Below are 22,527 nucleotides of genomic sequence, written 5' to 3'. Positions count from 1 at the left end.
TGAAAAGCTAGTGATGGCTCTACGATATTGGTTCGTACGACCAATGGGAAAATATTTCCGAAGAAACTCCTGTTGTAATTGATCCCATGACTCTATTTCTACAAAATGTAAGGACTTTAGCCAATACTTGGCTTTGTCCTTCAATGAGAAAGGGAATAGAGTCAATCTCAAAGCATCATCATCGAAATTCTGTATCTTAACAGTAGAACAGATTTCGAGGAATTCATCTAAATGTCGGTAGGGATCCTCATGACTAAGACCATAAAAGGATGGAAGCATCTGAATAATGCTGGCCTTAATCTCGTAATGAGGCACTCCTACATCGGGTCTCTGAATGCAGGATGCCTGAACATAGTCTGTGGGAATGAAGTATTCCCGCAGAGGACGTGAAAGAACTGGGGGTGGAGGTGGAGGTGGAGGATCCATGTCAGCCATTGTTGCCGAACTTCGATGAGAATGTAAAATTCTCTCTGGGTTGTCAACAAATGGGTGTAATGGGGTTCCTAGACCTCGTCGCCCCTGCATACACTGGTGCTAAGACCAGATGTAAGCAAACGACCTAACTCTAAAAAAAAATAAACTAACACAAATACTAAAATGTAAATACACAAAATAAACAACTACTAAACAACTATGCTAAACTAACTATGTCAGAATGATTTAACTAAGTAAATGAAATAACAAATTAAACTATTCTAAAGTACTGAAAAGATAAATACAGAAAATCACAACTAAGTTTTTCTAAAACCCACCTGTCTAATCGCTCCATGCAGAATGAATTTTAAGTGAATCCTAGAAAGAACAGAACGTGAATCCTATATTTACTAACTATGTTAATCCTATATTCACTTACTAATCCTACTAACTAAAAATAAATCAACTAATTAACTAACTAAAACAATTTAATAAATCAAACTCTAAGAAATAAAGTAATTAATTCGCCGTTCCCCGGCAACGGCGCCGAAATTTGGTTGATATTTTGGAATGCTCTTTTTAAAACAAGTATTTTCAATAAAACTTTGGAAAATCGTCAACCAAAAATTTAAAAACCGACTTTCCACAAAGTGGTAAGTACGGGTCGAATCCACAGGGAACAGGAATTAACCACAATATTTCTATAAAATTCAATTTATTAATGACAAATGTCAACCTACAATTATAAAGTTAATACAACTGCAAATAATCACTAAAAGAAAAGTAATCAAGCAATCAGTCTTCTGCTCCACGCCAAGGGTATTTCCGTCTTTTTGCCACGTAGAGAATCTTCTCACTTGGTCAATAACCCTGGACACTAAATATGCTTTTCAACCTCTAGGGCGATCCGACGATCGTGGGGAATAAGAGAGCGGACAATGGCATTGGATTGACGTCCCGAATGGTTCGAGAATGCTGGAATGTCACCACGAACAGGATATCTACAGCTGCAACACGTTGGAGATCCACCGAAGATGGAACGGGTGCCGATTCGCGATCGGAGGGCTTAGAAAACCGGATGGAGGTAGGGCCGGCTCATCTTGTTGGGGTGTTTCGCACTTCCAAGCAAGATTAATGGTCTCCGCCTCTGCTACACCTGCAAAAACACAGCAAATGGTGAGAAAACGCAGCAAGGATACTAAAGAAACGAAAAAGAATGGAAAGAGAGATAGAGTAATGCTTGATTTCCAAGCAAAAACCTAATTTTCGATGGAAATGAAGTGGGATGAGAGGTTGGAAGGTGCTGGAGCTAGAATCACTGTAGGAGGCGCCAATCCCAATGCCAAAGACGCCTAGGGTTTGCTGGAAACTATAATTTATACTTTTGATAGTTTTCAGAAACAAGGTTATAAAAATATATTTTACTAGGCGCCACTTTCTGAGGGGTTTTCTGCAAAACTTTTTGAAATGGGTATGGATATGTGTGTGGGTTGGATTTTAGGCTTTTTAAGAATTGATCCAATGTCCAATTGACCTAATTGGGTCGGATATGGATATGATCCACCTCGAAATCCATGCCCAAACACTGAAATAGCCATAACTCTCTCATTTTAACTCCGATTTTTCTGAAATTCGAACCATAGCCCCTTACTATCAAAACACATCTAAACATGGGTTTAAAACCTTAAACTTGATACAAAATGCATGAAAAACTTGTTTACATGATGTGCATTTCATGCATCATCAAATGGTCTCATGATTATCCCTTATCCTGAATGGAAATGAAAGAAGATTGATGAGAATTATTGGAAATTGCTGAAGAATTGTTGATGAAAATATTTTGCTTGATCCTGCCCACATATGAGATCTTTAAAGTAAGATGAGAATGTTCAGTTTGAAAAGTCAATAAAACGCATCTTAGAGAAGAGGATCAACCTGAAGATTGATTTTGAAAAAGGCTGGTAGAATATAAATTTTGAAAAGAAAAATCAACCCAAGGGCTGCTTTTGAGAAGATGATCAACACGAGGGTTGATTTTGAAAAATGATCAACACGAGGGTTGATTTGAAATGACCGGTCCAAAACCAGTTTTTGGAAAGATCAACACGAGGGTTGATTCGAAATGACCAGTTCAAAACCAATTTTGAAAAAGGAAGATCAACACAAGGGTTGATTCGAAATGACCGGTTCAAAACTGGTTTTGAAGAAAGACTCAACCCGAGGATTGATCTCGAAAAAGATTGGTAAAAATTATCTTTGACAAAAATACTGAACTCATGATTTAAAAAAAAAAATTGTTACTTTGGAAAGCTCTCGGTGATCATGATGGAGATTTTGCAAAAATTTTCAAATTCACGATTTCGGGAGAAACCCCTATGGGTAATCCTATCGCTATCATGAATGATGTCAGGATTGTCCCTTATCCTGAAGGGGAAGTGACAATGCCAAAACTCTCTGCGGAATAAGGAGTGGTTTAGACTAAAGAAATTTTGGAAGAAAGAGAGGTGATGAAGGAGATATTTGAGAATCAGGTTGACAATTTGGAAAAGATATCCCATTACCAGGGATTGGGTCATCACGAAAGTCGTGACAATTGCGTTATTATTCTCATAAAAGAAGTAAACAACTAAAATACGCGTTGTTACCCAGGCGGGGTCGCCAACCATGATGAAAGAAAAACATAAGATTTTGGGCTTACAATTTCTCGCTGAAATGATCAGGGAATTTATTGAAAAATATGAAGAAAATAAGGTGAAGAGATTTGAAAATAAATAATAGGATTAAAATATAGAGATAAAAAAATCCAGGGAAAATACATGATTTTTGAGAAAAAATAGCAGGCAGGATCAAAATAAGATTGGAAATTTGAGATCCAGAAGAAAAGAAAAATCACCTGGAGTTTTAGAAAAACAGAGCAAAACTTTTAGAAAAGGATTTCCAGGGTTTTTAGAAAATTGATCTTGAAGAAATGAGGAAAGAGGAAATATGCACCTGGGTTTTGAAAATAGAGAGGAAATTTTGAAAGAAATATCTAGGGTTTTGAAAATTAAAGGAAATATCAGAAATAAACGAGGGTTATAAGATAATATCCACATTAAAAAGCAAAGCTATACAACAAAATGATGCGCAAAACAACACTCCATAGAAGCTGACTCTAATATGCAAATTTTGAAATAGCTTGTAGGACCTTAATTCTAACTATAAGGTTTAGATCATCTGAATCCAATCAAGATATGCCAATTTGCTCAAGCCAAAGCTCGAAGTACGTGGCATATAAATTTCTCCGGTTCTAGGGTAATGGTTTTCCTAACATCCTTGAGCGCCTGCCGATATACTTTGGACTATGGCCCTTAGTATATGGCAGGGGGGTACTAGCCCAAATAAGTGGCTCAATTGTGAGGCTTTTTCTTGAACTATGGTTTAGTGAGAAAGCCCAGCAACGTGAAGGCCAGGACAATATAGGTGGGGATGTTTTGAAAATATGATTCAAGCATGCAAGTAATCTGATGGCTCTAATGCAAAGTCCTAAAGAAATAGAATTTTGAAATCATAAAGAAGCACAGACTTGCATACATTGTTTGCATTCGATCCCTAGATTGAGGAGAGTTGTATTTCAGACTTAAGTCTAAGTGAACATGTATAAATCTCTTCAATTTGGTCCTACCAAACCATACTTAATCCTATATGCATTAATGTCAGCTGGGTTTAATTCTCGATTTCTAAGGCTGCATGAAAATGAAGCTGACATTTAAAAAATAATAACTCAGTCAAATTTAGACAAGGCAAAGGCATTAATTCGATCGAATAAAAGATGAGTCCCATCATGGTCACCAATTCTGTTATCCATGCAAAATTTTCCCTTGAGCGAGATCCTTTTGCATTTTAACATTTTTGAGTAAAAAATCTTTTTAGGAAATAACTCGCCTCCATTTTTGAAAAAAATGGGAAATAGGGACTCGCTCGTCGGTATGAGGTTCGACCGTTCCTGATGCCTTTACCAGGGGTAATCGAACCAAGGATCGAATCAATGCCTTTTGCTTTGCCTAAATTTGACTAAAAGATTATTCTAAAATCCTAAATGCACATTGAATCATGCTTGTGTTATGAACTTTGAAAAATGAAGGTTTAAAATATGATGTATGCTTTAAAATCATTTTGATTTGAAAATACTTAGAAAATATTTCAAAATTATGATTCCAAATGAATTTCAAAATTGAATTGAAAATACACTTTGAAAAATGTTTATAAATGTTTTGAAATAACTTTAGAAAACTATTTGAAGTAAAATTTGAAATAGAAAGTAAAATTCGAAAATGAAAATGAAAATAAAAATAAAAATGAAAATTGAATTAAAAATTTTGTTTGAATTTGAAGAATTGATATTGAAATTCAGATTTGAAATTGAATTTAAAACTTGAAAATTGAAATTTAAGTTTAAATTTTTTAAATTGAAATTTAACTTTGAAATTGGATTTCAAAATTGAAATTAGAATTTGAAACTAGACTTGGAATTTGAAATTCAAATTGAATTGAAATTAGAATTTGAGATTGGAATTTGAAATTGAAATTTTGGATTTTAAAAATAAATTTAAATTTATTTTCAAAATAAGTTTTTGAAAATGAATTTTGAAAATCATTCAGAATATTTCAAATTTTAAGATATTAAAATAATTTGAAAATGAGAAATAATGAAATGATGTAATTTTATGATGAATATATTTAATAAAAGAAATTCAAAAGATTTTATTTTAAAAGATGATTTTGTATTTTTACAGAAATTAAAACAAAATTAATCTTTAATACATTCATGACTATGGCCACAAATGTATCTCAAATTAATTTATATTAAATTCTGATAAAAAAAGAAAGAAAATTAAATTTCCAAAATATGATGTTTTTAAAAAAGGACCTAAAGTGTAGGTCAAATTTTATTCCATGAAAGATAAAAATCCTAAGTATTGTTTGCATTCTTACTATGGCAACAAATGTGAATCGTCTACTTAGGGTTATTTACCTCTTATTAGAATGGTGCACGTGCCATTCGTGTTTCACCATAGTGCCTTTTCGAAAAATAAAATGCCACAATCAATTACGAAAATTCAAAATGCAACTACATGCTCATCCATTCTAATCTATGAACAAAAATAGAAATTCTCATTAAATGAAATTATTACAACCCCAATTTTAAACTGAATATTGAAATTTCTCAATCTAAAAGAGAAACCAGTATCTTCTGCACTTCTCTGCAAAAACATGAAACAATATAAAGCAGCAAAGGTACAAAATACAAGAATACACAGTAAAAGATGTGAGAAAGTAAATGTGTAATCTAAATGGTTGCCAATTCAGATGTACTAAATGAAAATTGTATTGTGAAATTAGAGGTGCAATGATATGAATGCATAAGGATTGAATGAGGATGAAATAATGGATATTGACAAACTTAAACACTAACAAACATTCATCTTTAAAATGAAATTATAGGATAAAATGAAAGAAATGTAACATGGATAATATGTAAAATGCATAGAATGAAATGCATATGCATATGCAACATGCTGAGAATGAAATGCATATGCTTACGCTGAGAATGAAATGCATATGCTTATGTTAAAATGAAATGCATATGCATATGCTAAAATGCAATGTATATGCATATGTATATGATAAAATGCAATGTATACGCATATGCTAAGATAAAATGCATATGCATATGCTAAAATACAATGCATATGCTAAGATGAGATGCATATGCATATGCTAAAATGCAATGCATATGCTAAAATGAGATGCATATGCATATACTAAAATGCAATGTATATGCTATGCTAGAATGAAATGCATATGCATATGCTAAAATGCAATGCATATGCAACAAGCTGTGATAACACACTGAGTTAAAGCTGTGAAATCTTGCTTTCAGAAACTACAGGTATAGAAAAGCACTAAAAAAGAAGAACTAGTTATTCTTTGGTAGAAAAAGTTGCTGCAAGTTTGGGACTGTTGATCAGTAAATTCTGAAGAGATGTCAATGCAACATGGAGATGCCTAACAATGCCCTTTGTTGTAAAGAGATTTCTTCTTGCAGATATAAAAGAAATTCCAAATTCCAAAACGTAAACAACACCTCCATGTTTGGCTGCAGCCCATGCAAGCTCAAGAGTGTTTGCCAATGCACATAGAACATGAAGAGTTGCTCCTCTACAATTTGGAGAGCTATGCAACATCTGCAACAAAAGGAGTATGTTTGCACTGTCTGCAGCCATAGCTTCAACACAAGGAGCATATGCAGTAGCTAAGCAGTAATGATCAAAAGCATTTAGATAATGTGTAATATAGCAAACATGATGCCACAGATAACAAATGTATAACAGGGAATTAAAAAATGTATTATGCAGGTATATAAGGAAAAGAAATAAAGAATGCATATGAATAGATGCACAGGAAATGTGATGAAATGCTACAATATAGAGAATGAGCACCATAATGGAGAGAAAATGAATAGTCTGGATCAAATCCAATGCAGCATATGAAATAATGCAAATGCTAAATCGATGAGATGTAGATGATGTAGGGTATACATCGAATGTAAGATACATATGCTGGAATATGAGAATGTTGTGATGATGCGCACAGATGCAATGAAACAAAAAATGCAAAGATGTTGTATAAATGATGCAAGAACCGAAAATAAACATGATGCTGCACAGGAAGGATGCAGTGAACTACCCGCGGGTTCAGATCAGCCAATGCATTCAAAGATGATGAAATGCATTTTAGATGCAACATGATGAAGATGATATCATGATGCAGCAAATCAAAACAAATGATAAAAACAAAATCATCAGAAATGCTCATAATACAGAGTATGCAGAAAAATGAAATTGATGAAATAGATTGCAGAAATAAATGTGAAAACATGAGATGCGTTTGGGGAAATGAAATTGACACAATAGATGCTGGAATGAGGTGTTGATCCTGGATTTCACTGCAGATCCAAAAGGATTCATGGCAGAACAACGAGATTTTTCACGGCAGATCAATGAGCTTCTCGTGGCAGATCAATGAGTTTCTCACGGCAGATCAATGAATTTCTCATGGTAATTGATTTTGGCATATGTAAAGGAATTCGACAGATGCAAAGAAATCTGGCATATGTAAAGGAATTTGGCAAATCAAATCCGATTTTGGATCTGATCAGATTCTATTGAAAATAAGGATTTCACGGTAATTTAAATGCTAATTCTTTCATGGAAAATCAAATTAGCAAATTAGAAATTCATTTTTAACTCAGCAAGGCAATATACTTCCATGGAAAATCAGAAATCCAATGAAATGTTGATCGATAATCTTTGAATTGGATCTGGTTCAATTGCATATGTTATGCTACATCGGATTGACGAAAATGAGATCTATTGATGTTGATGAAGAAGATGTCAATGCAATGAAATATGAGGAAGCAAATGAGAAAAATGCAAAGAAGATGATGAATGTGAAGTCTAATGAATGACTAATGTAGAAAATGAAAATCAAACATAGCAAAAAAACAAATCTAAAATGCAGAATGACAAGAATTTAATCTAATCAAAGCAATTATTCTAAAAGAAATGAGGTAGAGAAGGGCCTTACCGATTAGCTGGAGTAGATTGGAGAAGGCTGCTCCAGTAGGATCGATTGACAGGAGAGGAAGTCTCCTTCTTTGTGCTTCTACCGGCCGATCTTCTTCAGCCGTGAAGAAAGAAAAAGGAAAAGGTAAGAAGAAAGAAAGGGGAAAAAGAAGAAGAGGAAGAGGGGGAAGAGATATTGAAATGGAGGGAAAGAGGGAGAGGAGAGGAATTCAATTTTCCTTCTCCTTTTTCAAAAGATCGATCCTCCCTCCCTCTCCTTTACTTGAGCTTATAAAGGAGAGGGAGGTTCCAAAAATTTCATAAATGCCCTTTCTAGATTTTTAAAATTTTAAAAAGAAGGCTTTTGTTGCGAAAATTTTCAAAAACCCTCTCTTATTTAACCTAAAGTCATTTTCTAAAATTTTGCTTTTCTTTTCTCTCTTTTTTTATTTTAGAAAGAAAATCTAAAATATTATAAGATTCTAAATGACTCAAGAAACGAGATCCAGATGGAGTTTTGAAAGATTTTCCAAAAATATTGATTTTGAATTTAGAGGATTTTGCAAATGATAACTTTTGAAATAGAAGAATTAATTTTAAAAATTGAATTTTAAAAATGGATCTGGATCTAAGATTTTGAGTAAAGATCGAGTTTGGATCTCAAACTGAGGAAAAATGAGAGGAATGGATCCAAATAGAGATTGGATCTGAATGAAAATACTTGAGCCATACAGAAAATTGATTTTGAATTTTTAGATTTGGATTGAAAATAGAAGAATCAGGCTCAGAATTGGATTTAGATGTCTGATCTAGATCCAAGGTTTGGTCTAGTATAGAAAATAAAATTGGATTTCAGATCTTCAACAAGTGAAGCCAAGAAATGATTAAAATTTGACCCAATTGCCATTTTAGATGACTCAGAAGGTGGGACCCAAGGTCAGAAAGGATAATTTTTGGAACTTTGAAAAATGTGGGGTGTTTACACTATTTAACCTCTCTTTGTCTTTTCTACAGTAGCGTAACTTCTTCTCCTTCTTTTTTCTCCTCTGCCTTCATCATCTTCCTCTTCTTCTTCTTCTTCCTTGTATTTTTTTTTCTTCTTTGTTCTTCTATGTTCCTTCTACCTGTGCTTGATAGATGGGGTTTGATGTTGATAACCTAGTTGTTTTACATCGTAAAAAAAGATCTGGATAATCTTCAATGATGATTATGGCAGTTATCTTCTGTGTATACATCGATATATTTATGACACATACGCCTCAACCATCGTCCCTAAATCGATGCATGCATGCATGAACGAAGGGCTTGGTTGCCTGCGATGCCTTATATGTGCTCGATCTAAAACAAACGGGGAGACCACGACTGTGGCATATTTGTCATAAAGTATATCGAAGTTTACGCAGAATATAACGACCATAATCATTATCAATCGTTGCTGCCATACCGAAGCAAGCACATATATTCTGCATGATAGACAGAGAGTGATGTTGATGACCATCTATTTGATATATTCCTACTGTCAGACCCTCTATCGTTCGCAAACCATCCTTCGTAGTTAGAAAAATATCTGCCTAATCTTCGATATACTTTGTAACAAATATGCTACAGTCGTGCGGTTTATCTTCTCTGCCTGTAGAAACATATCGATGATGATGGGATCCCATACATTTTGCAGCTTCGTCAGCTCTACGTCGAAGCTTTCTGCACTAGCAAGCTGGATTTTATGTTCACTTGGATTGCATTCGAAGCATATCACTATTTGGACATGGGGGTGATGCTAATGATGATGTTTGTTTTCTTTGATGATGATGGTCATGTATTGCATCTAAGCCAAACCATTGGTCATGATGTATTATAACTAAATACTTATATTTTTTTTAAATAAATGTGGTTGTAAATCACATCAATTTATATTTATGAAGTTACTGCAACAATGATATGTCTTTATTTATCTTTGTGAATAAAATTGATTTGTATTTATGAAGTTATCATGATTTTTATTATTGAAGTTACCTCGATTTGTACTTTACTAAGTCTAAACATTATGTCGATTGGTTTATTACTTTTCTTTTTTACATTTTATGAATGAGTCATTGTGTAAATCGTGATAGGACATATCGTTCACATAGACAAAGCTTCTAAAAGTAAATCGCGATAGGACAAATCGTTTCCGCTTTATGTTTGTGGTTGTACAAATCATGATAGAACACTTTCTCTATAAAAAACAAATCGCGATCTGTTATAGAAAGAATTATATAATTATAGAATGTTACGTTACAACAAAAAAATATTACTGGTTCCAAGCCAATCGGTATCAAGCAAATCGTGATAGTGCGTAGCGTTCATACATACAAATCATTTTCGCCTTTTATCAATCATTGTGTAAATCGCGATAGAAAGACAAAACTCAAAAAAACAAATCATAATTTTCATAGTACACAATGCTAAACACTTCTTCAATTTTTATTTATGAAGGTCGAACATTACAATGATTTGTTCAGTGGCACTTGTGTGTTACACTTATTAAAAAAAGAATTATACAATTATAGAATGTCATGTTACAAAAAATAATTATAGAATTACAATAAGTAATTATAAAATTACAACAAATAATTATCGAGATACAAAAATCACATAATGTTTATTCAGTGGCACTTGACGACTCAATTGGACTATGACATACAAATCGTCTCTTTCTTTTCCTTGGTGGACTCTCTTTCCTCGGTGGCCTTTTAGTTCCCTCGATCTTATTAAAACCACTGGTAATCATCTCTACTAGTGTACCATATTGTGACCGCATTTGTCTCCCCAAATTCTACACCTGCTTTCGTAACTACTTATTCTCTCTCTCCATCATCTCTAACTTTATGGTGAAGACTACCCTCTTTTTTGTGAGTTGTGTTGGCTCCTCACAGTGTACTGCAACCGAGGGAATCATAGTTGTAGCCAGAGGAACATGATGGACATTATTTCTATGCTGGGAGATGACATGCTAGGGGATAGGAGGGACCTTACTTCCATGTTGCTTCTTCTCAATCTCCAGATTTCGACTCATGGGTTCTTAATATTTTTCGAAATAGTTGGGGTCATATTGTCGTTCTTTATAATCATATGCTATGACACGAACACCTTCTTTGTTCTAGCTATCCAATTGTTTCCTGAAGCGTTTGTGTTAATTCACATCCCTGGCCCCACCACTATTCATCTTCCTTCTCACTACTACAGGCTGCTTTGGAGTCGGTTGTCCCAAGCCAGCTTGTAGGAGAACTCGACTACCATGTTGTAACTCGGCTTTAGGTTTGTTAAATACCCAAATATCACAACCAAACAGTCTCGCAACCTCAGCAACAACCTCTTGGTCCTCGTCCTCCCCATCTCCATACGATCTCCACACAACCTGTACATTGGAGATTGTGGTTTAGTTATAGACATAATTATTCATGCTAATAAATGCTAAATATTAAAATGATTTATAATAACTTACAATGATTTACACTAATGAGTGCTTTATATTAAAATGATTTACACTAATGAATGCTAAATATTACAATGATTTACAATAATAAATGTTAAATGCTAAAGCGATAACACTTTATACTAACAAAAACAAAATCCTACAACGATCATTACTTATGAATGTTAAACATTATAACAATTTACACTAATGAAAGTTAAATGCTAAAGCAATAACAATTTGTACTATGGAATACAAAATCCTGCAACGATCATTACTTAAGAATGTTAAATATTAGAACGATTTATACTAATGAATGCTAATATGATAACGATTTGTACTAACGAAGACAAAATCTTACAGTGATGATTACTTAAGAATGCTAAACATTTTAGTGATTTACACTAATGAATGATAAATGCTAAAATGAATGTAAACAATTTTAAACCATTTACCTCGTTTAATTGCATTCCATCTAAAATGAGCTTAGCATTATCCTCCTTGACATTTATTGTAGCCTACTGTGAACACCCCAAAATTTTCAAAATGTTGTGAATATTTTCCTTTTGCCCCTGACCCCCATTTTTCTGAGCAGATTGAGTCATTTTCACTTAAAATTCCAGTCTATTGCTCAAATTTACTAGAATCAAGTCATTTTATATATCTGACTCAAAATTTCAGATCTGAATCTAATTCAAAATCCAAATCTGAGCCTCGTTGTCCAAATTTTAAAATTAAATTATAAAAATACCAAAATAATTTCAGAAAGGCTCAGACAGTCCATCCGATGTCCGTTTGGATCCACTGCTCTGTATTTCTCAGTTTGTGGTCAAAAACTCAAATATCGCTTCAAATTCTGAACCAAAAACTCAGTTTTTGAAGAATTTCTCAAAAGAATAGCCGTACATTCTCGGAAAACCCTTCTTTTGTAAATATTTTCAAATTTTCACAAAATTATTTCAAAATCCTTCGTTCTCTCGTAAGTTTAGTATTTTATTCCAAAAACAAACAATATATATATATATACATAGAAAATATAAAGAAAAAGAGCGAAAAAAAATATATAAGAAAAGAAAAATATAAAAAAATCAGTTTTAGAAATCTCCTTTTAGAGCCTCTTTCTGCTTGAAAAACCCCTTTAGAAAAACCTTTTCTAAAAATAACAATCGTTTTGAAAATTTTCTAAAACAAAAAGGACCCCCGTTGCAAGTCAGGCAACGACCTCTTCTCGATCCTTCCCAAAGGGCTCGACCCTTCGATCGTCTGCCCCTCTCTCACTCGTTGATCCTCAACTGTCTCACCCTTCTCAAGCCTTCTTCTGTTTTCCTATAAGAACATGCACAGGAGGGAAGAGGAGGAACATCCATCATTCGCCAAAGATCCATCAAGCAATACCCCTTTACCCGGCCTCTTCCATCCGCTCTAGCTTTCGTCGCCGGCCTGCTCCCCTGGTTTCCTCCCTCTTTGAGCCTGATCCTCTCCCCCAAAGTTCCTGCAAGCAAGAGGAACCAACGAGTTCCCTCTATGGTTCCACGGAAAGAGCCTCAACTCCTTCTTTCACGATTTCTGCAAATTGCTTCGGTAAGTATCTCACCCCCTTTGCTTTCTCTGAATTTTTCTGTTGATTTTCTTCCCTTTTTTCTTTTTTTTTTTCTCTAGCCCCGTCAATACACCATGGAGGACGTTGAGTTGCATATAGCAACCCCAACGCCTCACTGTGTAATAGCAACGGAAAGAACGATTCCAACATTGTTTTCAGTTCTGTTCATATTGTTAGACCCAAAATCTTTTACAATACATCATTTTTGTTTATGATCTATATTTTAGTGGGTTATTTTCTTTCCTTTCTCTCATTCAGATAATTTCATATGTCTATGTTAGTTTAAATTCGTTTTAGTTTTTTTTTTTTTCACGTTCATGCTATGATTAACACTCTGTTGCAATAGCCCTTTGTTTATGTCATCTCCTATAACATTATGTTTTGGCATTCTTTAATCCTTGGCATTGTTGTTTTCATCTTTTCATCTCTTGTTCATATTGGATCTGATGCATGCCCTTTTATTGTGTTTTGATGGTTTCATCTGATTTAAATTTCCGATAGCAGTAGATTTTTTGGTCTCCATCTGTAATACTTCTTTCTATGTGAGCCTTTCTCTAATAAGTTTCGTTTTCAGTTATTTTACACCTGCTTTATCCTTCCAGAGTGTCATTTATCCATCGTATATAGTCATAATTCCCTCTGTTCCATTTTACTCATGAGTTTCATCCATAACATCCAACTGGTCTACTGAGTGAATTTGGATAGGTAGTAATGCTTGTTGTATGACTGATTTATAGTAGAATTCCCTTATGTAATTCAGTCTGATGGATTCAAGGTCACCAACATGATCGGTTGTCTTAGCAGATTTTTTTTTCTTCCTGGTGGCTTAGTTAGCTAATAAGGTGCCTGATCTAGTTGTACAACAGGACGAACATGCCATTCATGTCCTTCATTTTGATTATATTATCGAATATGACCTTAGTCCATCAATTATTTATTTGCCTTGGATCGTGTTGCTAATCTGGCATTTTTTTTATAGTCTCCCTGTAAAGTAAAATCACACTGGGAGTAGCGGAGACCAGAAATTCCAAGGTTGGTTGTAAATGGGCCCTTTATGGGGCATCTGTATCGTTTTTGAAGTAGGCAATAAACAATGCAAATGCTGATAGAGATTGGCATATGTTGCTTCTTTGGATTAGTAAGGATGCAGAGGTTCCCTGATAATTGAGGCCATGAGAGGTGCCAATAATAAGCCTTATGTTAATAAAAGAAAAGACGATTTACAAAATAATTCCTGATTCTAGTGAAAGCTCTCTGTGGCTCAAGCATTCAGGGAACTCAATTCGAGGGTCCCCTGAGGATACATTATTGGAAATACGCAGTGGCCTCTGTTAACAGTACAAGCTCGGCTCATCTCCAAGTCAGCAGTAAACATCTGTTTATCGTCTAAGCCATGAAAGTCTGATGTCAAGGTCTGATTTGCTGAGTAATTTCCTGCTTGAAGTTTCATGTCTGAAATTGATTAGTCAATCAGTTTACTACTTGAATTTCGAAAGTCTAAGCGTTAAATTTGATTTGTTAAATTTGTTTGAAGGATAAATGCTTAATCTGAGTTGCTGTAAATTCTTTTTTTTTACTTGCTGCAAAAATGCTCACTGTTGGAGTTCTTAAAAAATCTTGTTATTTTTGGGCATCTGGAACTCTTGGGAATTTGTTGTTTGCCAATATTTTTATTATTCTGGATGTTGCTTTGAGATTGACGTATACTTTAGGAGATTATGGATATGTTCTTATCTTATTTGCAAATTATATTTCGTTTTAACTTTTAAGCATCAAATCATAGCTGACATGAATTGCCCATATGACACCAAATGAAAATGTCGAGAGGGAGACACAAAACAGTAAGCAACAGAATACTGTTATCGTCGCGAAATTTTTCCCGTCTTCCCATCCTTGCGGAAGAGAAGGGGGGAAACTCTTTCACGATTCAAACTTGATCGGATTTTGGAAAATGGTTTTGAAATACTCGCCTCCGTTTTGAAAATTTGCGGGAAAATCCATGGGATGGGGCTCGACCTGTCGGTACGAGGTTCGACCGTTCCTGCCGCCTTTAACAGGGGTAATCGAACCAAGGACCAAAATTGTGCTTGACTTAGTTAAATTATCAAAGTTATGTTCTATCCTAAATGCACAAAGAATTCAGGCATGTGCTATGAGATTTTGGAAAATGCAGCTTGGGAAAAACATGATGTATGCTTGGAAAACATTTGGAATTGAAAGATATTTGAAAAGGTCAATTTCTCAGGAAACTCAGATGAAAAAGGGTTTTTGAAATCACGAGAAAGTTCATAAAGTTGTGGGAAAATCATAAATGGTTGAAAATCCTGGGAAAATAGAAGTGATTCTTGAGAAAAGGTGAACATTTGAGAAAGGGAAACACTTCTCAAGAAAACTCGAACTTTGAGCATTTTCTTAGGAAAATGATGGAAAATTTATAGGAAAACTCATTGGAGAAGAAAACTGAAACTTGGGAAATTGAAATCCTGGGAATCTTACCCTTGAAATACTTGGAAATCGATTTTGATCTTTGAGAAAGATTGGAAAACTCCTTTTGAAAATCTTGAGAAAATAAACTTTTTAAGAAAAATCACAGGAAAACTTTGACTTGAGAAAACCGATTTTGGAAAATCTTCAGAGTTTCTTGAGAAATCGATTCCATGGAGTGAAAATCTTTTGAGAAAATCATGAGAAAAACAAATGATGCAAATGATTTGAATGAATGAATGCACTTTTGAAAAGATTTCTGAAAATTTTGTTGGAAAAATGTGGATTAATCCAAAGTAAATCCTTCACATATTCTGACTGTGGCCATGAATATATTCAGGGTTTATTTGAGTTAATTCACAAGATGTTGAAAACATTGGAAATATGAGGTGCATTTTAAGATCGCCTAAGAGTGTAGGCTCAATGTGACTGGTAGGAAGAAGATGGATCTGGGTCTCGTCCATATTCCGACTAGGGCCGTAAATATGGATTCCACCGAGTTCATCAACTCCCTAAGAGTTGGTGCACGTGCCATTCGTGAACATCCATAGTGCTTTTGAAATAAAAATGCATGGATCATATAAGCAAGATATTGCATAAATTTAAACTATATGATATGCATCCTAGTCTAAGCAGAAAATAAAATTTCTTATTCCAAATTGAATTATTACATCTCTGACATAAAAGCAAAATGAATCAAAGAAATACAAAATTAAAATAGTCAGCATCCTCCAGATTTTCCTGTAAATGAGTTAATATCAGAAATAGCAATACAAAGTAGGCAAAGAAATTGGAAGCCTTACACTTGTGCTAAACCGCATATGATTGCGTCTATGCTAATGTGTATACAGTGACCTAAGCTTGTGCCTAGGCTAAGTAGGAGATTTCCAGGACTATGCTTGAAAACTTCATTTATACAAAAGGAGAAATGTATAGGTCATGATGGCATCAAATGAATGGGGGGCGATGATTTGACAAAAGGGAAGTAAACATATGCAACAGACACTATGTTCCACATGAGAGTTGCTGAAAAAGAATGTGTGATTTATACGCGTCCTAATCGGATAACCTTAAAGGATTGAAGTCATAGAGGCGGGTGTCTCTCTTAAATGTTTATACAAGATAGGTGTGGGTCCTATATCCTAGCTAAGCGGGCTTAACGGTTGCTTTACTCCAATAGTCAGATTCGGTGAACTGGACTTTTAAATACAGGATCCGTGGTACAGATTTCCTTCATTGAGGGAAAATTTATGCTCATCGATCAACCTATGAGCAACACAAGCTTCTAATAACTCTTGCTATGGCCAACAAACAGGTATATCCTCAATCTGCGTAGAATGAGGCTTAACATTTCATTTTACAATATGCAAAAGAAACCAATGAGCACCTGAAATAAAGCATCTATACGGACAACATGAATTTGTTAAAACCTCACATATCCATCATCTACAAAAACAGAAGGACCACTTGGTGCTGGTGAGACCGGAATATCTGTAACAAGAAACTTTTCAGGCCCGTCCTATAGATGAAGCAAAGCACTATCCTGATGATCAAAGTATAGAAAATTTATTAGAGCTGGGCCAATAATGTACTTCTGAAATGGATTAATCATGCCATGTGCAGAAATGACATGAGGAATGAGCTTTCAGTAGATGCTGGGAGCAAATCTATGACATCAAAAGAGCTAATATGCGTGGAATCCAGCCGCTAGGGCTGTGACAACAAGACCTATACACAGCAAAAAAAATATATATGCCATTAAACCTTAGGTGTTTACTATATGATACAACAGTAGAAATGATACCACAGTAAGTCAATAGGGTAAAAAAAAATTCTTTTTTTTTTTTTTGTTACAGATGGTGGAATTAGCTTAAGTGTCAGCAAGAGGTCCTGCACGCGGCTACACAGGAAGCTGTAAAATGGGCCTGGGCGATGCTGTACAGGAATATCTCACAGAATCTACATGTATTTACCCTACTGCTATGAAGAAAACAGAGCACGTTGGGGAAGAAAAATTTTTTTTTGGATAATATACATGTGCAGCGCAGGGTTTTGCCTGGGCCTTTTGAGTTTGTTGTTAGCTCCAATGTCGCGGTGTTCCGCCATTATGACACTTACCTGGATCGTGGATGCTGTCATGAACATTCAAAGAAATGCCATAGATGAAGTCATAGATCCAAACTGTTGAAATCACCTCTGTGTTAGGTAATCGGATCACTAATGGAACAATCACCATCAGATAAATGCCAAGTGCAGGAGGATTTACGGTATCCTCTCTATACATTCCCCAAAACACCACTAAAATTAATACCACCAGGCATCATTTGCATGTCACCAATACAAAATGGAATAAAAATCATTGCAATGAACTCAAATCTAATATTAATGCTATTAAAAAGATGATCTGCAAAAAGAGAAGAAAGGTCTAATGACAAAGAGGCTGCTTTCACAGATCGAAAATAACATGAAATCCAGATGCTTACACTAACGGATAGGGAAATGAAAGCAAAGTCAGATGGGCTGGATGTTAATGCCCTGGTTAAGGACATTGTTTACTGTATGATGAGCTCAGTAAGCTATCATTTGATTCCATCGTATATAGGTATTTTCAGCAAAACACATGTAATTTGGTGTAAACCGATGACTTGCCAAAGTTTCCAAAGCCAACTTAAAACAGGAAAACCATTTGACGATGAGGATATTGACACAGCCGATGCCTGAAGTCCTGGTTGCTGCGTTTCCAAAGAGCGATAACTGAAAATTTACTCTAACAGCGATCATATAACCGACTGGTTTAGACATATACATGAAAGCCTTGAACTGAAATAAAGAGATCATTTTTGAAAAGTCCATGATATCATGATGAATCATGTGAGAGTTTTGAAATAGGGACTCGATGGAACCAAGATATTTAGGACTGAAATGAGAATGCCATTGAAAGGCGTTATCATTTCTTAATATACTGACTAAACCTGGAATGTAAACCTCATCAACCATTGAAAAGGGTTTACAGAGCACATGACACGAACCTGAGATCTAATTCTTGTAGATGCCGAGTAAGACAGAAAAGAAGAAGAAAGAAAAAAAAAGAAAAAGGAAAGGGGCTTTACCTTGGGTCGGCAGGAGTTGAAGATGCGCTTCCTAACAGGGTGAGCTGATCCTCCAGAGGTATGTGGAAGGGCTACTGAGTGCCAATCGTTGAAGACTTGTCTTTCCTTTGAAGAGTGCCGCTGGACTGCTTCTGCTGCTGAGCTGAAGACACAGCTGGTCTCCTGCTTATGGGCTGAAAGGGAGGAGAAAGTGATCGACTGGGTTGAAGAAGATGAGAGCATGCACAGTTCTGAGCGAGAGATGGCTGAAGTTAGGGGCAATCGCTCCTATTGGGTCCTTCCTCTCAGGTTTTGCTGGAGTTCCTTGGCCATTGGCTGAAGGAAGGGCTCCAAATGGAAAGGGGAGAAGCCGTGAAGAAAGGGGCGCTGAACCATTAGGGGGAAAATCCCAAGTCCCCCTTTCTGGTGGTTTAAGCCCTCTCTTAAAAAAAAGCTTCCTGTAAACACCCCAAATTTTCACTCACCTCTCCAGCATTTCCACCAAGCATCATCATTCAGCCTTTGAATTCGCCGGAGGGCAAAATGGTCATTTTTTGAGCCCGAACCTTGCAAAAGTCTAAATTTCATCTGCAACTCTCAAAATTTCTTTATTTTTAGCTCAAATGTTCAAAATTTTATTCCTGACAGGAGACAGGCATCTCCAAGTCTTGGTTCAAGATTCTATTGCATAAGACATGGCATTGCATATCATTGCATGAGCATTTTATATCACTACACTGCACAGCATGTCATTTCGAGGTCCAGAACTCTTGATTTCAAAATTTTCAATCCAGATTTGAATTTCAACTCTTTTCAAAAGTGATTTCAAAATCCTGGGTCTTCAAAATTATCAATTCTTCCCATTTTACCCCCAGGGCTCTGAATTTCAAAATATTTCCTCAGGAAAACAATCTGGATAATTTTCAATAAATTTCAACTCAGATTTTGCCTTTTGTCAGCTATTCAACTATCATTCTTTTACAAAAATCGCCCTACAGGGGTCAACTCTTTCCAAAATTTTCTGTTTTACCAATCAGTCCAGATTTTGTTTTATCCTTATTTCAATAAAGAAACAATGTGGGACCCACACTGAGGTGGTGTCACACAAGCTTTTCTTTTGAAAAATTTGAATTTTGAAAACCCAAAAATATAGGAGCCTTGTCCCCTGGATTGGCGCCACTTGTCTTTTCTCTCTCCTCCCATTTCCATGCCAAGTGTCAGTGTGGGGCTACCTTAAGAAGCCGCAACATGTCATCCCATTTATCTGCCATGTGTTAGTATCCTATCATGCGCCATGTGTCATTTCAAAGAACACCAGAAGATGCCATGTGTCATAGGTTGTCCTGTCTAGAAAAAGTGGAGGCTTGTCTCCACTGAGGTGGCGCCACTTAAAGTGTGTCTCCTGCAGAGGACACATGTCAACCTCTCCCTCCTTCAGAAAAAGTAGCCTGACACATGTCTCTCCCTACCTTTCTCAGAAAAGTAGGAGACACGTGTCACTCCTAGCTTCCTCCAGAAAAGTAGGCTTGTCTCCTTTGAGGTGGCGCCATTTGGAAAGTGTCTCCTGCAGAGGACACATGTCAATCTCTCATTTTCTCAGAAAAAGCAAATGCCATGTGTCATTCTCTGATCTTCTCAGAAAAAGCAGACTGACACATGTCATTCTCTGCTCTTCTTAGAAAAAGTAGAGGACACATGTCATTTTCTACCTCCTTCAGAGAAATCAAGAATTCAAATATTCAAACTCCAGGCTAGGTGGTGAAAATCCTGAACTTCACCTTTTCTATTTTGTGTGAGATGGTGCCACGTGTCCGTTTCCCTCCTTTTCCTCCCTCTTGCCACATGGCATTAAAGGAGCCACCCTGAGGTGGCGCCACATGTCCATCCTCCATTCCTCCAGGGCCAACCTCCATTTGAAATTCAAATTCTCCTCTGAGGTGGCGCCATTTGAGAAGGCCTCTCCAGACAGCTGACACTTGTCTGCCACATGTCCAGACCTCCCTGCATCAGAAAAAGTAGAAAACCCCCCTATGAGGTGGCGCATTTTGCTTCCTCCCTTCATGTTCTCTTGCCACATGGCATCGTAGGAGCCACTCTGAGGAAATGCCACATGTCAGCCTCTTCTTTCCTGCAGAAAAGTAGAATTTGAATTCCTGTAAGGTGGCACAGCCTGCTTCCTCCACTCCTGTCCTTCTGACACATGGCAAGAGCCTCCAGAGAGGGCGCCACATGGCGTGCTCCTACTGTTTCCTGCTTTACACCTCAGAACACCTTTTGAGGTGGCGCCATTCCAGAGCTCCCACTTGGCTTCATTTTTATTTTTTATTTTATTTTTAATAAAAGTAGCCCACCATGAGGTGGCGCCACCTGAGGACTCCCTACAAAAAGCAAGTCTGAATTTCAAATTCCAAGAGAGCACCCTCTGAGGTGGCGCCATCTGGGAGCTTCCTACAGAGAAAATCAAGCAAACCAAATTTTGAAAAATTTCAAATCCTGCTGAGGTGTCTCACCCACAAAAATCTCATTTTTTATTTTCTCAAAAATCAAAATAGCACCCCTGAGATGGCGCCACATGGAGGGCTCAGATTGAGCCTGTTTGAAATTCAAATTTTTTCAAAAAATCTATAAAAACAAGGCTCCACGCCCAGCATAGGGAGACCATTTTTTTTTTAGCTCTTGTGAACTTGGAAATTCAACCTAGCTTTCCTGAAAATCCTATTTTTGCACTTTGGAATTAACGCCCCCTTTGGCTCAGTGAAGAAGGCATGGTGGATCGATCTTGGTGAATCATTCGAAGCCCGAAGTGAAGGACGAACGAAGCTCATGATAGCTGTCCCTCTCAATAGATTCAATGCTGCCTAACGAAGCAAGGTGCACCTCTTTTCTTCTTCATTTGATCTCATAATTCGATTCGGGAGTCGTTTGAAGAAAGAGCTCATCCGAGAGATGGATTGAGCTATTCTCATAAAACGACATATATAAAAATACATGATTATGATTCCTTGATGATTTTTAGCATTCATGCATTTAACTAGGTTTAATTTGCATTTTATTTCATTCATTTAGCATGTTTTCATGAATTAATTAGGATTAATTTAGCATTTATTTCAATTCTGCTCATTTTCAGTAGGTCTCTGTTTTTGTCAGTCAGTCCACTCATCATTTCATGCATTTCGTTTTTACTAAAAATCCCAAAAACATCACGGAATACGACCTTAGGTGTCTTTAGAATTGTGCCAAAAATTCAGAGGCATTTGAATTTGTTTACTACGGTAAACATTCAAAATGGCAAGTCGAATTTTGTTACCCGGGATGCATTTTGAAAATCATTTGCCGACTTGTAAAATCGAGGTCTCCCTCATGGGAGATCCGATTTTCCATCCGAAAGATGTTATGAACTCGGGAGTATGTATCATTTTTAACCTGATTTTCTCAGATTTTTATGATTTTTTTCTATGTCTGAAAAAAATCCGAGAGTTCGGGACACGTGTCAGAGCCTGATTTGGGCTTCTGAGATTTTGGATCGACTTAGGGCTATGGTTTCTCTTTATGTGTTGCTTCAAATCCAAAACTGTAAAAATTGAAAGTTATGTCCGAGATGACCTCTGTTTGCATATGGAATATTGTGATTTTTAGAATAGTTTTGATACCTGTTTTGGATTTTTCTTTTCAGTCCTCTGTTTTGCTACATTTGTCTGTTCTGTCAATTTAGGAATGAAAAGTTATATTTTTACCTGTGTCTCTGTTGATCAAATGCCAAAGTTATGAACATGAAAGTTGTCCATATAGGTGTCATGAGCATCTCTGTTAAATATTAGAAATTTCCATGGCTGTTTTCTATTTATTTAGCATTTTATGTTAGATCAGGTCGATTTTTAC

The sequence above is a fragment of the Nuphar pumila genome, chromosome 12, assembly GCF_984573655.1.
Source record: "Nuphar pumila chromosome 12, dmNupPumi1.hap1.1, whole genome shotgun sequence".
NCBI lineage: Eukaryota > Viridiplantae > Streptophyta > Magnoliopsida > Nymphaeales > Nymphaeaceae > Nuphar > Nuphar pumila.
The sequence above is the reverse complement of the archived record's forward strand: the minus strand, read 5'-3'. Positions refer to the sequence as shown.